The 18,137-nt window shown below is 57.7% G+C and overlaps 1 protein-coding gene across 1 annotated transcript in view; it reads left to right on the forward strand.

The window, feature by feature from the left end:
- The window catches only part of LOC115278167 (transmembrane protein 132C-like), a 107,899-nt gene that overhangs the window by 272 nt on the left and 89,490 nt on the right, over positions 1 to 18,137 (forward strand). The gene's annotated exons all lie outside the window — the stretch shown is intronic.

Raw genomic sequence — 18,137 nt, forward strand, 5'->3', positions numbered from 1 at the left:
GAGCTGGAGGCGCGCAGCCCGGGAGCCGGCCCTCGTGGGGGCTTCGCTCTGCCCCCCGGCCATGCGTCCCAGGCACGAGGCTCAGGTGCCGCACTGAGCCGCCTCCCTCGCCCTCCCTGCGCGGTCGGGGCTCCTCCCGAGTGCTCCCTCTCCCACCGAGGGTGTCACGTTGTTTCACGGTAAGAGTTTCGGATTTGGCTTCCATCCCTGCTCCCAGGCCGAACTCCTAAGCCTTTAGAATTTCCCAAGTGACAAGAGGGACAAAGGTGTCTTTTCCTGGGTTAACAAAGTGAGTTTTGCAAAGCACCTGGGTCACCTGAGGCCCCACCCCTAACACCTCCCGGGGGCGGAGTTACTGGTGCCAGGGATTGAGTCAACTTTGCCTCTGCCGTGGGGCTTCTAGAAAAACTCTGAGGACTGGGTGTCCGAGAGGTTGCAGGTGGGTGAGCCGGGGGTGCCCAGAGAGGGTATGGAGGTCCGCCCCTCTCCCTTCACCTTCCCCTGTGCATCTCCTCCATCCGGCGGTCCCTGAGTCACGTCCTTTAACCTAAGTCAGCAATGGTTCCTCCGCGCTCTGTGAGCTGCTGAGCAAATCGACCAAACCCAAGGAGGGGGTCATGGGAACCCCAGGTTTATAGCCGCGGGGGTGACAGCCTGGGCCAGGGTCCGGCTCCTGCGGTGGGGACTGCCCTGTGGGACGGAGCCCCTCACCTCGGGGATGTGATGGCCTCTCGGGGTGGACGGGGTCAGGATCGCGTCCCACTGGGGGACCCCAGCTGGTGTTGGAGCGCTGCTCGGGGAAAACGCACACGGGATTAATGTCAGAATCATGAAGGGTCAGACCCCGTCTTCAGTGGGGAAGGATTTGAAGACCAGGTGACAATCAGTGGCATCACATGTGTGGAAGGACATGTTGTGTGAGATTCTACACGGAAGTCTGGATTACTAGTTAAAGCAATTGTTTCCTGCATATGAAAATAACACAGACTCATTTTAGAGTATTTTTAGAGTTTATTTATTTCAAGCGCGGGGGAGGGGCAGAGAGGGAGGGGCAGAGAGGGAGGGAGCCCAGAGCCCAACGCGGGGCTCGATCTCACGACCCCGGGATCACGACCTGAGCCAAAACCAAGAGTCAGACGCTTAACCGACTGAGCCTCCCGGGCGCCTCATAGAGTATTTGTAAAGCACAGTCATGTGAGAGAGAAAAGGTTAAACAATGTATCAATCCCCGGCCCCCATGGATAACCCGCTGCTAAGGTCGGTTCATTTCCTTCCAGAATTCTATACACGCAGTAAATGTGCAGTTGGTTTGTTCGTCTTACAGATCGGGTGTCATAATCTCTGTATAGGTTTTGGGATACTTTCATTTCTATAGAAACATTTTCTCTTGACGCTAACTGGTCCTCAAAAAACCTTTTAATGGCGTCACCGTATCCCGTCGTATGGATTTAACACCCCGTCAACACCCACACCCATGTCTCCGGACGCTTCCATCCATCTTATTTCTATGAACGACCCAGCAGCCAACCACCGCTCACATAAACTTTATCCCCTTCTCTTTTCACTGAAGGTGGCTTCTTAGAATCAAAACGCTGGAATCATTTTAGGGCTCCTGATCCATTCTATTTGTGTATGTTCCTGGAGAGAGCGGCACTAAAGGAAAATACGTCCCATGATTGGACACATTTCCTTAAGTGAACACTACGAAGCTGCCGAGAAAAACTCCGCAAAGTCTCCACCTTGTGTAGAAACGCCCAGCTCTTTGATCGCAGACGCTCCCCTGCGTCCTCCCTTTCGTGGGCAGACAGAGAAGACGTCAGGTGTCCCGAGCGGTTTCCTGATTCACACACCAGCCTTTTCCACGGTCACCTCTGAGCAGGACAGTTAGGACACCTGCGGGTGTCCACATGGTTCAACTCCCGAAGACGCGGCCAGAAGGAGATGCCAGCATCTCCCGTTATAAGCAGGAGATCCGAGGCAAAATTACATCCCCTGAATCCAACATGCATGAAGTCTAACTAACCCGTCCGATTAGTGTTGATTAGGCAAATCAAAGTCGACGTGTGCATTAGCGGAGAAGTCATGGTGGGAATCGTCCTGTGTGACCCTCCCAGGAGTCCCGAGTGAGGGAGGCGGGCCCCCGAGGGGAAGTCCTCACGAATCCCGGAGGAAACCCTGTTTGTTCTGCGTCTCCCAGGAAGTCCGCTCTGGGCTCAGGGGTGTTTGCCGAGAGGTGACCCTTTGTTCTGTTGCCGTCGCAAAGCCTGTTTCCCAGCCCACGGCCGACGGGGCGCTCACTGCCTCCCTCACGGAGCTCTGCAGAAATCCGGGGTCGGTTCACCTGTGCGCCGTGCCAGATCGATGTCCACGGACTGTGGTCCAGACCATCCCCCCCTGGGACCTAAACACTGTGGAGACCTGGCCCCAGAGAGACCAGACTTTAAATAAGGATGCTCATTGTGGAAGGTCCAGGTCCCCCGGGGGGGGCGGGGGGCAGGCTCACGTCCTCTGCCCGTGGACCAAAAGCCCAGCACGCGTGCTGTCCACCCCGTGTGACAATCTGCCCCCAAGTTCCCAGCACCACACGTTTATCCTCCCGTAGCCTCCACTGGCCCGGATTCAGGCGCATCTGGGGTCTCTGCTCCAGGGTCTCTCACTGAGCCGCAGTCCGTGTCTCCACCAGGAGTTGGTCTCATCTGAAGGCTCAGCAGAGACGCTCCACCTCCAGGCTCCGGGGGCCACTGGCGGATTCAGACCTCCAGGCTTGCAGGTCGGAGGGTCCCTTCCCCGGCGCCCTTCTCCATCAGGACAAGCCTGTGTGAGAAGGTCCAGGGAGCAAGAGTGCCAGCAAACGGGGGTCAGGGTGTTTTATAATCTGATCTCACAAGGGACATCTCGCTGTATTCTGTTTATCAGGCGAAAGTCTGGGCCACGCTTGGGGGAGGGGAGAACGCAGACAGGAGGTGGGGTCACTGGGAACCGTCCTCAGCTGTCAGCCTGAAGGTTCTTCTGGGCTCTGGAGGGTGCCTGGGGGCTGCCCTGGGAGTCCAGGGGAAGGGACCTGCAGGGACAGAAGTGCAGTCTCTGAAGTCAGGAGACCTCCGGCAGAGAAGAGTGGCACGTGACCTGGCCTCAGGTGACCGAGAAAGGACCTAATCCAGAGACTGATCCTGAAAGGTAGCCGGGCCACGACGCGGAGGGGCTCCAGGTCTATAAAACCCTCCTTCGTTTTTAGTGACACTTTCCTCAAAAGCACTTATGTTAGTGTCTAACGTGCATTACACTACATATGAAATACAAGTATTACAGTATTTTATTTTATAACATTTATTTATGAAAGAGACAGAGTGCAAGCAGGGGAGGGGCAGAGAGAGGGAGACACAGAATCAGAAGCAGCTCCAGGCTCCAAGCTGTCAGCACAGAGCCTGACACGGGGCTCGAACCCACGAACTGTGAGATCATGACCTGAGCTGGAGTAGGATGCTTAACCCACTGACACCCCCAGGCGCCCCAAGGATTACAGTATTTTAAGCGATTATCCACGATGACTAGAGCAGGGACACAAGGTCTGCATATTCTTGTCATCATGGAAACACAGGCCACGATCACCCCGTGCGGGGCACATCGTCCGCCCGGGCTCCCCTTCCCACCCCTCACGCCGCCTCCGTGCGCCTCTGTGGTCCGGTCGTCGGCTGCTCTCACGAAATGGCACGGGTCAGGCTGAAAGGACAGACACTTCTCCTCTCCCGGTTCTGGGGGCTCAGCGTCCAAGGTCAAGGTGCTTCCAAGGCTGGTTTAGGGGAGACCTCATTTCCTGGTCTTCCTGCCGTGTCCACACATGGGCGTTCCTTTGTGTGCCCCTGGGGGGCCGGGGGGAGAGGGGATGCTCTGATGTCTCCTCGTACACAGACCCCAGTCCTGTCAGACCCCACCCCAGCCTCCTGACCTCCTTTACCCTAAACCATCTCCCTAACGGCCCTCTCTCTGAATCCAGCACATTGGGGGTTAGGGTTTCCACGGATGAATTCCAGAGTCCGGGGACACTGTCCCTAGTGGCAGGCTCTGCCCTAACGCCTGTACCTTCGTCCCTAAGAGCCCTGCCCTGGGCCCCTGGGTCCCTCTGGTCCGTTCTTGGAGGCTGTTGGAATAGCCTGGAGGTTTTCATTGTAGTCCTTGAAAAGGATGGATGGGTGTGGAGCCCAGAGGCCCCGCCGCCCCCTCTCGTGCTGACAGCCTGCAATTGTAGATGCTCCAGGGCGCCCCGGGGGTCAAGGGCGGCTGGCATTCTCGGACCACATGCCTTCCCTTCGGGGAACCGCTTCCTGCTCGCCCTCCCCCATCTGCAGCAGTCACTGGTGATGAGTCCACCTCTTCAGATCTGCTTCTGACAAACCCAGCTTGAGAGCCTCAGAGACAGAAGGGCCCCTGCCTCCTTCCCGGGTGGAATGGCCTCTCCTGTGTCCAAGGGGTGGCTCTCTAACAAGACCTCGGTCTCGATGGAGCGCTTTCTCCTCGGAGCCCGGAGACGCTGAGGGCCCTGCAGCCATCTGTCCATCGGATCCGGTAAGAAGGTTGCCGACCGCGCAGACCCGTGCCTGAGGGCATTGCACTTAGAGTCGAGCCCCTGGGTTTCAGTTTTACCAGCGGGATCGTCTCCACCGTCGTGCAAACTCAGCGTTACAACAGCCCACCACGATGTACTTGGCACTCAGAGGGTGTGAGGCCAACGGCGTAGTTGTGGTTCTGTCCTAACGGCCCACACACCGGGGCGGGCGTGTCAGGGAGCAGAGCAAGATGCAACACCGCCTCCGTGTGCAAGGGGAGGGGATGGGGGTGTGGCCGGCGTGCTGGGGCTCGGGGCGCGCTCTGTGGGTGCTCCTGCTCTCCATTCCGGAGGGAGCGCCTCCTGCGTGGCCCTTTATCTCCTTCCCTCCTCTGGGTCTTTCTTCAAAGCGGGGCGTCACGGCTGTGTGCGGAGCTGGAGCTGGACCAGGCAAAATCCTCGGAGAGCCTGGGGGGTGACCCCACCCAGGGGGAGGCCCCCCTGACCCCGGGCCCCTGACCCCAGTGCCGCACTCACATCTGACACACGCTTTTGTCTGACGCTCCCCCCGCCTTCCTCGCCCAGTTCAGGGTCAGGCCGAAGACTCAGCCCTTCTGTGAACCAGGGACGGGCTCTTCCCTGAGCAGGGACTCTAGGCTGCAGGCTCTAAGGCGGTGACTGAGGCTGCTCCCCGAGGGGTCCGGACGTGCCCCCAAACCCCCCCGCGCCAGCCTCACACCCCTGTGCTGCTGCTGTTTACACACATTCACGGAGATCCCTTCCTGTGGGCATTTAAAACCTGGCCTTTGGGGCTTTGTTATTAAAAAGTGGCCGTTATAATCTCTTGCAGAAAGCAAACATAGCGTCTTAAGAGTAAACTTTTAAATAACGGTAATGCTCTGTTACTTCAGAGGGCTTTGTGCACTGCATTTCCCTACATCTTTTTCATGGCTTCCGGGACTGAGTTTTCGTGCCCTCGGGCAGGTGAAGAAAATAAAAACGAAGGCAGTCGGAGGGAGCATCTAACGGAATATTTGTGCCAATGGTAAAAAAAAGGAAAGAAAAAGAAAAGTTTTCTTTTCAAATAACTTTCCCATCTGCAAATAAATGGGAAACGCTCACATCGGCCGCGTGGATTAAAGGTGAGTGTAAACAAATACAGTTTCAAACACAACGGCGTTGCTGGTGTTAGACGTCTCTGCACCTGCTGGGGGGCCAGAAGGGAGAGTAAGCTCAGTCTGGCAGGGGCTGAGGACGCGCTGGCTCCACATGAGACGTTCTGGAGCCTCCTGTCTATTAACCTCATTGTCATCAGCGCTCACGGTTCACCTTTGTCCTCAGGAGAACATATTCAAAACCACGTTTCTTAGGGGCACCCGGGTGGCTCAGTCGGTTGAGCGTCCGACTTCGGCTCAGGTCATGATCTCGTGGTTCGTGGGTTCGAGCCCCGCGTCAGGCTCTGTGCTGGCGGCTCAGAGCCTGGAGCTGCTTCGGATTCTGTGTCTCCCTCTCTCTCTGCTCCTCCCTCCCTTGCTCTCTATCTATCTCGGTCTCAAAAATAAAGATTTAAAAAAAATTTTCAAAGACAACTTGCTTAGACCCATATTCTACCCCTTACATTAACGGTTACCATCAATGTACATATAAGTATTTGTGTACAGTTGGGATCAGTCTGTGATGTATCTCCTTCTGTAACATGAACAAAGCACCTGCCCCAAACTTAGTTATTTAAGTGACTATCTAACAACTTCTTAAGTGGAGGAATCTTAATTTGCTTAGAGAGTCTGCTACCACAGGACATCCTAGATGCTAACTTCTTGGTAGCAATGAACTGGTAGTGTGCATCGTGGTGCCCACATGGCCCTCCCCAGGACCCCCACTTCCTGGGAGACGGCAGGGGGCCCCAGAGACTTGCAAACCTAGATTACAGATTTGGGCACTCAGCCCACCTGCTGTAGGCTGAGATCCTGGCCTCATGGCAGAGCTCAAGGATGTCTGCGTGGCAGTCAGGCCCTCTCCCCAGGGGCCACAAACAGGACGCAGCCAGACAGCTGAGTGGACGGAGCACGTGCACCTAGAGGGAGCCCCCACCCCTCCTCCCGGACCCCTCCCCGTGAGAACGCAGGCCCCGGCTCGCCCAGTCTCTGGATTCATCTAGAAAAGCTGAAAATCCAGACAGTCCTGTGAAATTTCCCAACTTTTAAATATTTGCTCAGATTTTTAAAAATTATTTTAATGTTTATTTTTGAGAGAGAGGCAGAGAGCAAGCAGGGGAGGAGCAGAGAGAGAGGGAGACACAGAATCTGAAGCAGCTCCAGGCTCCGACCTGTCAGCACAGAGCCCGACGCAGGGCTCGAACCCATGAACTGTGAGATCATGACCTGAGCGGACGCCGGACGCCTCACGGATGGAGCCCCCCCGGGCGCCCCAGATTTTTAGAAACCACTGTGCAGCCCCGAGAGCAGGCGCCTCGCGCACTAGCCGGTGGTCACGAGGGAGGCGCGGCGAGTCTGGGTGCGCCATGGGCTCTGCTGTGGGTGAAATCACACCGCGTTCTTGAGGGGCCGGTGTCTCCGCATCCTTCAGATGGAAAATCTACAGTGGAGCAGCTGTGCCGGCCCAGACGGTGACGATGTGCTCTTCCACAGAGACTGAGAGTGAGGCCAGCCCTTCCAGCCTCGCTCCCTCCCCCCCCCCCCCCCCCCCCCCCCCCCCCCCCGCACGGTCCCTCCTGAGCAGAGAAAGCCCAGGGTCCCCTGTGTTCCCAGCGGGGTCAACGCACGGCCGTCGTCACTTCCTCATTGGTGTTCGCCCTGGGCTCTCTCGAGGGGCAGCCCCACCAGGGGACCTGTCTGTGGCCTGTGGTCCCTCACGCCGGCCCCGCTGTCACCTGGCACCCGCTCAGCCAGGCGGCAGGTCAGCGGCCTTCTCCAGGAGGTCTGGACCCGGGACGTGCTCCGTCCACACCCTTCCCTGGACCACAGCTGACACCCACCCGTCTCCCTCTCCCAGGAGCAGCGGCGCCCGCACAGCCCCTGAGCCCACCCGGCTTCAGCTCAGCTGCAGAGACAAGGGTCAGGCAGGAAAAGGAGACAGGCTCTTACCAAGGCAAACGTCACGGCAAACGGCGAATGAAACTCCCGTTGGCATTCCCCTACGCGGTCCTGAGCGCAGCCTTCTAGGTGCCGCTGGGCTCAGCTGTTTGTCTTTGGAGAATTCTGGAATGTGAACCTTCTCATGGCTGCTTCGTGGAAACGGCTTCCGCGGGGCTCTGGGGAACTGAACACAGAAGTAATCTGCTTCTCCCTCAACGACCCTGCCCAGACCGGGTCTTCTCTTTAAGAGGGATCGGCAGACACCGCAGAAGACGAGAGATTTCCCGGATGGAATCTCTCCCAGTCCACGGCACAGGCGAGGTGGCCCCGGAGGAAGGAGCAGCAGGGTCCCCGCTCAATGGACACACGTCAACACCTTGTGTGTCTTTTCCACGTCCGGCTCGTGCCGGAGCCTAACGCCCAAGACGGTTGAAGTTACTGTGTTTTCTGGCCTTTCTAGAAACTGGCCCCTCCCGCCAACCCTGATGGGAATTTCCCAGAAGAGCCTCAGGGTGGGAGGACAGGTAGAGACGAAGCTTCCAGAAGCCCGAGAGAAGCAGAGACGTTCCCAGAGACCAGAGGGCTGGCTCTGACATCCAACGTTGACCCAGCTCTGAGATAAATGACCATTGGGTTTCTTCCATCGAGTGGTGCCGGGGACGCATCTGGCATCCGGGGACTGTCATCCCGGCGAGCCTGCCTGTGAGGAGAGAGGGGACACTTCCCAGAGGAAACCAGCTCTTAAAGAGATGACCAGACCTGGGCGTTACCGCCACGCCATCTGGAAACCCTTCACAGCAGGGGACACATTGGCGTGTCACTGCCCGTGTCCCCAGAGCCCCCGCGGTGAACGTGGGCTCGCTCGGCTTCCAGGGGCTGCCCTGCGTGGGAGGGGCTGGTTTGCAACGGTCAAGTTCACGGCATCCCTGCTGCGCGCCGTCCTGGAGGCCGCTCCTCACCCATTTCATGGTGGAGCCTTCGACCTTCCCCTTGAACGTGGGTGAACATTTGTGACCAGCTCAGTGTGAGCACAAGTGCTGCCCCTGCCTTGGAGAGCTGGGCCACCAAAGAGCCATTGCCCCGAGGCCTCCAGTCCTCCTGCGTGGAGCGACCCCAGGGAGGACCCCAGAGGATGGCGTCCGGCCAGCCCCCCGCCCAGCCCTTCAGAATTCTCCAATCACGGACACAGTGGTCATTTCATGCCGATGAGTTTGGAGGGCGGCTTATGGCACCTCGAGGTGTGACCAGAGCACGGGGCGCCCGGAGGGGGAGGTGCTCCTCCCCCAGCAGCCTGGCGGCCAGGCCAGCGTTTGATCCCCGTTCTCTGTGACCCGGCACCTCCCGGCGCAGGGAACAGACACCCGAGTGAGGAGATGCACACGGGGCTTGTTTCTTGCCCCGAAGAGCCCTGTCCGGTTCCCGGCCCCTCCCTGCATCTAGAAGCCTGCGTCTCGGCTTTAAGCACCGACGCCTCATTGAAGGCTTTTTCTGGCCAGAATGAAGGGTTTCTATTTTCTCCCTTCCATTGCAGGCTGACACGCGGTCCCCAGTCCAACTGAAAATGTAGGAAGTAAATATATCTCTCAGCAGCTGCCCCGAGATGACTCACTGGAGCCCATTGCAGAGCCTGTGGAGGCCCCGCCTGGTCAGTAATGGGCTTTCAGGGGAGGCTGCGGCCTCCGGCCCAAGCGGCCGGCTCTCAGAACCCACCATCTTGTCACGAGACCCCGTCTTACACTAGGTGTGGGGGCAGCTTCTCCCTGGCACGGTCGCCCCGGCCCAGGCCCTGTGCCCTGCTGCACCCTGTGCTCGGAGCACAGCACCCGACACCCTCAGAGCCCCCGCCCCACCCCCGCCCCAGGGCCGCGAGATGCCGGCATGACCCATGCACCTCCTTTAAAGTGGGGGTTGGGGTTCAGCTAGAGGGCCCTTCTCATAACGGGCCGGTCTTCACAAGGAAATGGGGAGCGGCAGTGGGGACGGACTAGAGCTGACCCTTGGACAAGGTGGGTCTGGGGTGCATGGGTCCACGTCCAGGCAGGTCGTTTTCCATAAATACGGCACGGGACGCGAACGTGTCCTCTTCATGGTGTCCTGGTGGCGTTTTCTTCCCTCTAGCTGGCTTTGCTATAAGAACACCGTGGAGAATACACAGAACACAAAACAGGTGTTCGTGGACTGTGTCCACAGTCAGCCTGGTGGTAGATAAGAATGTGGGAACCAGAAGTGGTGCGTGGATGGTGGACCGTGCGGGGGTCAGTGCCCCAGCCCTGCCGTTGCTCGAGGGGCCATCAGAATTCCCTTTGTAGAAACCGTACCCTGCTTTCCTGCCTGAACGGTGCAAGCCCGGCTCCCGCTGCGCCTCCGTCCCGGCACCCCATGAACCAGCACGGCACCCGAATGACAGCATGGGCTCCGGAGCCAACCAGCAGCTTGGATTCAAGTCTCGGCTCTTCTACTTGGGGCCCATGTGATTCTGTGCAAATCAGTCCGTTTCTCTGGGTGTCCTCTGAGGGTCGTCAGCCCAGGAGTACGTCTGTCATGGGGAACTCGTGGGCACTAAAGATGTCAGGCCGCGGGGCCCACGGAGCGTGCTGGGGCTTCACGCAGGGGCCTGAACAGCCCTGCATTGTCTCCGTGACAAGGCCCAGTGCCTTTCCTGTGGGGACACATGTCAGTCACAGAGCCACACCGTCCGGCTGGCGTGGACGTCGTCCCCACCTTCCCCGGGAGCCCCTCCTGCTCATGCTCCTCCCTGTCGCCCCCGCCGATCGTCTTGGCTCACACTTTTCTTGGAGTCTCAGGAGCCGGTTGGCTCTGGGCTCTGCTCCCCCCCAGGACAGCCTGAGTGTAGAAGGGACGGCGGAGACGGGCCAGAAGCACCGCGGTCACCTGCCGGCGCCTGCGGGTTGCAGATCCCTCACTTTGACTATTTATAAGCCAACCCCAATGGTCGAAGGCTTGTTATTTGTCCCTTTACTAAGGCACGTTTTCGGCTTTTACGATTTTTTGCTCTGAATTTTTTTTTAGAGGAGTGGGGGAGGGTCGGTAATGTATTCGCTCAGTTCCAGACTGAAAAAGGAGGCAAACCAACACGCAGAAACCTGCCCTGCCCTCCACTTACCAGCTCCCTCCGGAGGCGCCCAGCACGGGGGCGTTGTCACACAGCTGTCCAAAGACGTTCTGCGCCCGTGGAGACACACGCTCAGACACGGTCCCTTGCCCATCGCGACTTTGAACTTTGCTTCTCTTTTCCACTCACTCGTGTATCTTGCAGTTTTTCCACACCAGTCCGTGAAGGTCTTTATTATCCTTTTCTGGTTTTTTGCCAGGTTTGCTTATCACGGGCACAGAGCATCCAGTATCTAAACCAACCCCCTTACCTGGCTTCCAGGTCTCCTGTCTCGCTTGCAGATGCTCCTCAGGCTGACCTGGCCCCGCACTTCTGTGTCTGCATCCGTGAAACAATTCCAGAGGTGTGCGTCTGGCAGGAGGCCGCTGTGGGTGTGGCGGCACCGCTGTCACCTGCGCTGAGTCACCCGCCGTCACCTCGCCCGCACGAGGCTGACGAGCCGTGGGACCTGGTCCTGCTCGTGTTGTGTCTCTTCACGAGCGAGTGGCCAGCGCGTCCCCGAGAGCAGTGTTTCGCGTGGGAATCACGGGGTGGGGGTCTGTGGGGTGTCGACCGCATCCCCCCGGTCTCTCCTGGAAAAGTCTGGAGCGGCGTTTACGACCCGGGGCCCGCCCTGTTCCTGGAGCATCCCCCTCGGGCGTGTGGGGCGTCTGCTCCATGATGGGACTGTAACATGCGCCTCGAACAGGCTTCACACAGGTCACTTGTAAATTCCCACCTACGCTGCCCTCGCTCTTGGTACCCGAGGCATCCATTCTTCTCAGAACGGCTGAAGAGCTCTCTTTAAGACACAGTCAGATCACAGAACCCCGCTGTCTCAACCTTCCAGGGCTTCCGCCACACCCAGAACAGAGTCCCAGCTCCTGACGGCGACCTCCCAGGCCCTGGGGGGCTGGCCCTGGCCTGCCCGCCCTCCTGATCTCACCCCCTGCTTCTATCATCAATCGCCCATCTCTCCTTATCCTTTAAGCCAAACTTATTCCTGCCACAGGGCCTTTGCACCTGCCATTTCCTCCGACTGGACTCTGTATGTGAGTTGATCGTTCTAATTTTTAGGTCTTAGCTTAGATGGTGTATTCTCAAAGAGGCCGCCTCTGACCACCCATACCGATCACCTGACTGACCTTCTGGAACTCACCGGTGTGCGGTGCCCTCGTTTATTTACCTCCTGCCCCTCCACATGAGGGAAGGCGGGGACCAGCGCCTGTCTTCACCTCTGTGTTCGTATCTAGATCCGTTCTTGGCCCGGAGCAGGGACCGAAATACCGAGTGAGCCAACACGTGAATGACCTTTGCAGTGATATGTTGACCTCGGTCATGCTGTCTGTGGTTTAGACAAGGAGCCAGGATCAGACCGTGAGGGCCATTGGCTGAGCGACTGGATACGTGACCAATGTTGCCACGCTGTGTGGGGCTGGGGTGTGCGGCCTCAGGTGCAGGTGGAGGGAGGAGCTGAGGGACACGGCGTCCCGGGAGGCGGGGGGGGGGGGGGGGCATCCCCAGGCTTTGGGTGACAACGCGCTCCCCCTGCACCTGCTGTCCCCTGCGTGCCCATCCCCTCTGGGCCGGAGTAAAGGACGGGGGACACGGCGTTTGCCCAGGGAGGAACTGATGAAGCCCCTTGTCTGTGCCAGTGTCGGCTAAGCACTGCGGACAAACAGACATTTTCTTCAGACGGCATCCCAGGTGCAAGAATCTCAGGGCTGCGCCCAGGCCTGAGCCTTGCTAGTCATGAGGAAATACATCCGGTATTTCAGGTCCGGCTGCCCGGAACCTGCAGGGAGCAGAAAGGTCCCCCAAATCTTGGAAGTAGGGGATCTCCAGGTATCGCATCCTGAGTGCCTGTGAAACCCTCACCGGGAGGCTTGGGGCTCCGGAAGCCTGATCGGAAGGCCCGATTGAAGGGTCCAGTTCACAGCCTGGATTTTTGTATTCATACTTAACAATCAACAATTACTGAGTCCGTGCCGGGCCCTGAGGATATCAGGGCTCACAAGACAGGCGTGGACCTGACCTCACGGAATTCACGGAAAACAGCTCCACAGTCAGGACGCCGGGAAATGTCTGGCCGCCACATCGCCAAGTGCCACGGAGACCTGTGTGGCTCAAGGACCCGGAATCAGGGCCCGGGCTCCTTAGGCTGTGGGTCAGTTGCTGCTAAAAGAAACCTTGCTCCAGGCGGTGCACATTCAGAACATGTTGGTCCTGTGGGAGTCTGGGAAGGCGTGGTCCCCGTGCTCCGTGTTACCACTGGCGCTGCCCTCACTGTCGGGATCCAAGATGGCGCACCCGCCCCAGAAGCCCAGCCTCAGGGCAGGTGGGGAGGACGGAGGGCCGTGGATGCCGGGACCACGCAGCCGTGGTTCCGTCTTTATCTGAAGAACAAAGAGAAGAAGGTTCTAGCACATTACAAGCAGAATGGAGGCACAATCACATTTACGTGAGCAATATCATCAGTGAATCTATAGACAGCTGACGGGTGGGGGTGGCCCTAGAAGACACAGACAGCGCGTGCTTGGGCCCAGGCGAGGGCAGAGGGCTGTGCTGCCCACCGGGAACCTCCTCCGCCAGCCTGGGCACGACCAGACACCCCCCAGCCTCTCCTCTCCCACCTGCACCTCGGCCGGCGGCACCAGGCTCCCAGAGACGGCAGAGTCGCTGGAGGGCTTTGTTCAGGAGGAAACACAGCCATGCTTCTTGGAGGAGAAAAGAAGTGTGGAAGAGAGGCAGTCGCTTAGCACGGAGAGATTATTCTGATAACTTTAAATAAGTCGTTCGGACCCCTGACTCGGTTCTGTCCTCAGAGACCCGGGGCCAGGTCGTCCGGGAGGCTGATCTCTGTGCCCTTCCCGGGCTTTCCTCTTCCCGTTCTCCACCTCACACTACTTCTTCCTAAGTGGTCATCGTGATTCCTCACCTGTCCCTCTCGGTGCCGGATTTCCTCACCGGTGTGCGTACACTCGGCCAGCTCAAGGCCCCGACCCCTCAGCCATCAGGCCTTTCATTTCTCCGCCTTGGGAGGAGGATAAACGCCAAGTCGCCTTACTACTCCGCCGGATTTGGGGCTGAGCCTCCGCTGGTCACATTTCTGCACTAGGCAGACGGCCGTCACCGTACAGGTGCGGATCAGTTCAGGCAGAAAGGCCGGTGGCCGTGGCGGAGACCCTCCCCAAACCCCTGACTGGACAGGACGGAAGTCGACCTCTCTTTTGTCTCCTGTTTGTGCTGTTGAGGTAGCTGCTCCCTGCGGAGGCTTCTTGGAGGTGATATGCGTGTCTTGCTTTGCACCACAAAGTTTAAAGGCTAATTTATTGCACGGTAATAGATAATTCACACCGTGTTCTTACAGACACTCCGAGATGGCTCACATGAAGTCTCAGGTTAAAAATGACACTGAATAAGGATATGTAAATATAAGACATAAAAATTCCTCATGACTTCTTGAAGCTTTACCGCTGGCAAAAGCCAATCAATGGATAGATTTGATCATCATAGCAAACGGTGGAGGCTGGGGAGGGTCCTGGGTACTGTCTTCTTGTTACAGGTGAATACACGGGGATTCAAAGGCATTCGAAGAATTAGTCCAAAAGCATCTGGCAGATTAATAAGGGCAAGTTATATTCTACCTCTGAGTCCTTGGTTCTTTCCGAGAAACTCCCCCCTCATTTGGGGATTTCTCTTTGCAAAACTGAGAGTGTGTGCCCTTGGGCATAATTCGACCCCTAAGAACTGCATAAGGTCACGGATATGATATAACCTGAATGGAAAAAAGGTGGGTTTTTTTGTTTTTTTTTTATTTTTTTTATTTTTAAAGTAAAAGATATATATATATTTTTTTTTTAAAGAACTCAGTCTTTCAGATTCCTTGCGTTGTAGGTGTTCAGACGAAAGGAGATTTCTGGGGGCTCAGGCAGTTTCCCGTCTGACTCTTGGTTTCAGCTCAGGTCACGATCTCGCAGTTCATGAGTTCGAGCCCCGCTTCGAGCTCTGTGCTGACAGCCCAGAGCCTGGAGGCTGCGTCGGATTCTGTGTCTCCCTCTCTCTGCCCCTCCCCTGCTCACACCCTGTCAATCAAACATAAACATTAATTTTATTTTTTAAAGACGCTTCTAAACAAGATCGGGTAAGAACAGAGGTCTGGAAATGGAGAAGAACGACCGGCCTCTTGTGTGCACATTTCCAACAACTGTGTTATTTGGGGGAGGTTTTCCTAAGGAGCTTGTTGACTTTTTGGACCTGCACACATCGTCTCTTTACTCATTTTATTTAAATGTGTTGGGTCGGTTCCACCTTTGCCCGAGATTCTCAGATGTTGTGTCCACTGTGGCCGCACCCCCGGGGCACCGGTCAGCAGGGCTCATGCCCCACAAAAGCCCTGTGGCGTGGTTTCTGAGGATGAGTGGAAGTGGGGTGCCGGGCTTGACTGGCGGGAATCTCCGGGGCTGACTCTCCCATCGGGGGAGGGCATAGCGGCTCCATAAGGAGCCAGAGCCCCGTGGAACCACGGGCGGGTCCCGCCATGATGCAGCAGGGCGGTTCAGGTGCTGACCCTCGGACTTCCTCGGGGATGACAGTGACAGCACCTCCCTCCTGCAGGTGTTGTGAGGGTTAAATGAAACAGCTTGAGGCGCGGGGGGGCTCCGTCGGTTGAGCGTCCGGCTTCGGCTCAGGTCATGATCTCACAGTTCGTGGGTTCGAGTCCCGCATCGGGCTCTGTGCTGACAGCTCAGAGCCTGGAGCCTGATTCAGATTCTGTGTCTCCCTCTCTCTCTGCCCCTCCCCTGCTCGTGCTGTCTCTCTCTGTCTCTCAGAAATAAATAAAAAGCATTAAACAAAAAAAGAAAAAAGAAAGTAAACGAGACAGCTTATCACAACAGTGGCTGGCGTGCCTTAGGCATCACCGGGTTGCCAGGTCAACAGTGAGACACCGTGGGGCGCACGTGCCAGGCGGAGGGGTCGACGTGGAGCGCAGATCCAGCGGGCTGACCCTCCGGAGACGTCCGGTCTGGGCCCGGTTCCGAGGCCTCTGCCCGCGTCAGGACACCGGGGTGCCTCCTCCCCAGGATGGTGCCCTGAGCGGTCGTCGCCCAAAATGTCCCTTTGTCTCGAGAGAAAGGAGGGCCGGCCCAAACTGAACTGAGAACAAGGAAAACCGGAAGGGGGCTAGAACCCGGGGAGCCACCTTGAATCCCCCCCGAGGGCGCTTGGCTTCAAATTTCCATCCGTTGAAAAGGGCGCCCTCCCTCGTAAGGTGTGTGGTTCACCTCCGCTCCCTTCGCTGGAGCCAGGCTTCCATTGCGTGCGGTCACACGGGGGCCACGGCAGCTGCAGCCTGTGACCTCCTGCGTCTGCCGGGGCCGAGAGAAGCCCTGTTCCCCGGGCCAGGCCAGAGCTCCGCGGTCCCTCCTGCCATGTGTCCCAGGCTAAGCCCTCTGCCTGGACGAAGCGTGGTGCCGTAGAGGGTGAGCCTCTGCCCCACGTCTGCATCCTCCGGGCCAAGAGGCGGCGGGGAGACTCCAAGTTAAAAGAAACAGGAATCAGCATCCATCCCGCAGCCCCTCCCGGGGCCGAGACCACAGGCAGACCTTCCCGCCCTGCCCCTCCCGCCGTGCTGAGAGTCCAGAGGGGTCTGGTGAGGGGACAGGGGTGCTGGGAATGTATCTGCTGTTTCCTCCCGGGAGCACCCGTGCTGACGCCATCTTGAGTCCAAGGGACTGGCGTGCAAGAACAGACCCAGAGCATTCCGTGTGCGGAGCCCTCGCGAGGGAGACCTTCCGTCTAACTGTTCGCGACAGGCAGCACGTTCCAGTGAGGACAGCGCCGAAGGGTATGAAGTTGAAGAAAAACAAACCACCGATGTGCGTGGCTTCTGGCTTCTCCCCAACAGCTTTATTATTTACGTTCACGGCCTGTTCCGCAGAGGACTTTCCATGGTTCCAGATATTCCGTCCGATCTAGGAAGCCAACCCTAAATTCCCAACAAAGAGTAATAGCAGGTGCTCTGGCGGTGCTGCCCATGCACCAGGCACTGCTCTAAGTGCTTTTTTTTTTTTTAATGTGTACTTATTTTTGAGAGAGAGAGAGAGTCAGAGTGTGAGCAGGGGGAGGGGCAGAGAGAGAGAGAGGGAGACACAGAGTCTGAAGCAGGCTGCAGGCTCTGAGCTGTCAGCACAGAGTCTGATGCGGGGCTCGAACCCACGAACTGTGAGATCATGACCTGAGCCGAAGCCGGACGCTCAACCGACTGAGCCACCCGGGCGCCCCTGCTCTGAGCACCTTATACAAACTCCTTCAAAATCTCACATCCTCTACCAGGGAGCCGCTGTTATTGCTATGTCTGGTCTACACTCGGGACCCTGATGCACACAGAGATTGGGAAACTCCCCAAGGGTGTGGAGCTGGGAAGCACAGACCACGACTTCAGCCCCGGCGGCTCGGAGTCTGGTGCGTTCCCGCTATCGATACTGACGAGATGAGGAAGGCAGAGAAACGAGGTCAAGGCAAGAGTCCCGTTAATCCGCGAACCAGACACCTGTGCCTGTGGACCCCTGCTGGGGGCGCCTCTCAGCCTTCCCGCAGCCCCTGACACTCCCTGCCAGCTGTGAGGTGTCAAGTGCCCATCCCTCTAGAAAACGGAAACAGTTTGCCCTCAGAAAACACAGTCAAGGTGAGACCCATGAGGAATCGCTATGGAGCGGTGTTTTGTGCAGCGTGCAGCCTCCACACACCCATTTATCACACACGCATCCGGATGCTTCTCTGTGCCAGGCATTCACTCCCCCGAGGCCTGCGTGCACGGGGAGCCCGAGACCTTCCTCTCTTGTGGCTTAACATCTGGAGGGATCCGAGAAGGGGACAAGAGGACAGTAAGTATGTACCGTGCCAGAAGGAGGTGGGCACAGTGAGGGAAACTGAGGCAGAACACGGTTGAGCCGGTGAGCCAGGTCCCCTTGGAGGCGGTCACGTCTGACACCTGCAAGAATCAGAGAGAGTGTGTCCCGGCTACATGAGTGAAGGGCATTCCTGGATGAGGAACAGACGCAGGGACCGTGTCAAGGTCAGAGGAGAGCAGGGACCAGTCGTGATGTCATCCATCAGGATAAGCATGTCATACATTTATCACACATGCATCCAGACGCTTGGGGACCTGGTCTTGGCCTCTTTTCCGCAGCAAAACCCAGCTCCAAGTGCAGTGTGGACCCCACCTGACTTGCAAAGATGGATACGAGAAGCGCTAATGGCCCCTCGTAAATGAGGCAAACAGAGCAGGTGCTTCCCCTGACTTCAACAAAGGTGCGCAAGCACGTGTACGCGGGTGTCTGAAGAACGTGCGTGACCAGGACAGGCCGGAGAGGTGTCCGCCCGA

The sequence above is a fragment of the Suricata suricatta genome, chromosome 14, assembly GCF_006229205.1.
Source record: "Suricata suricatta isolate VVHF042 chromosome 14, meerkat_22Aug2017_6uvM2_HiC, whole genome shotgun sequence".
Taxonomy (NCBI): domain Eukaryota; kingdom Metazoa; phylum Chordata; class Mammalia; order Carnivora; family Herpestidae; genus Suricata; species Suricata suricatta.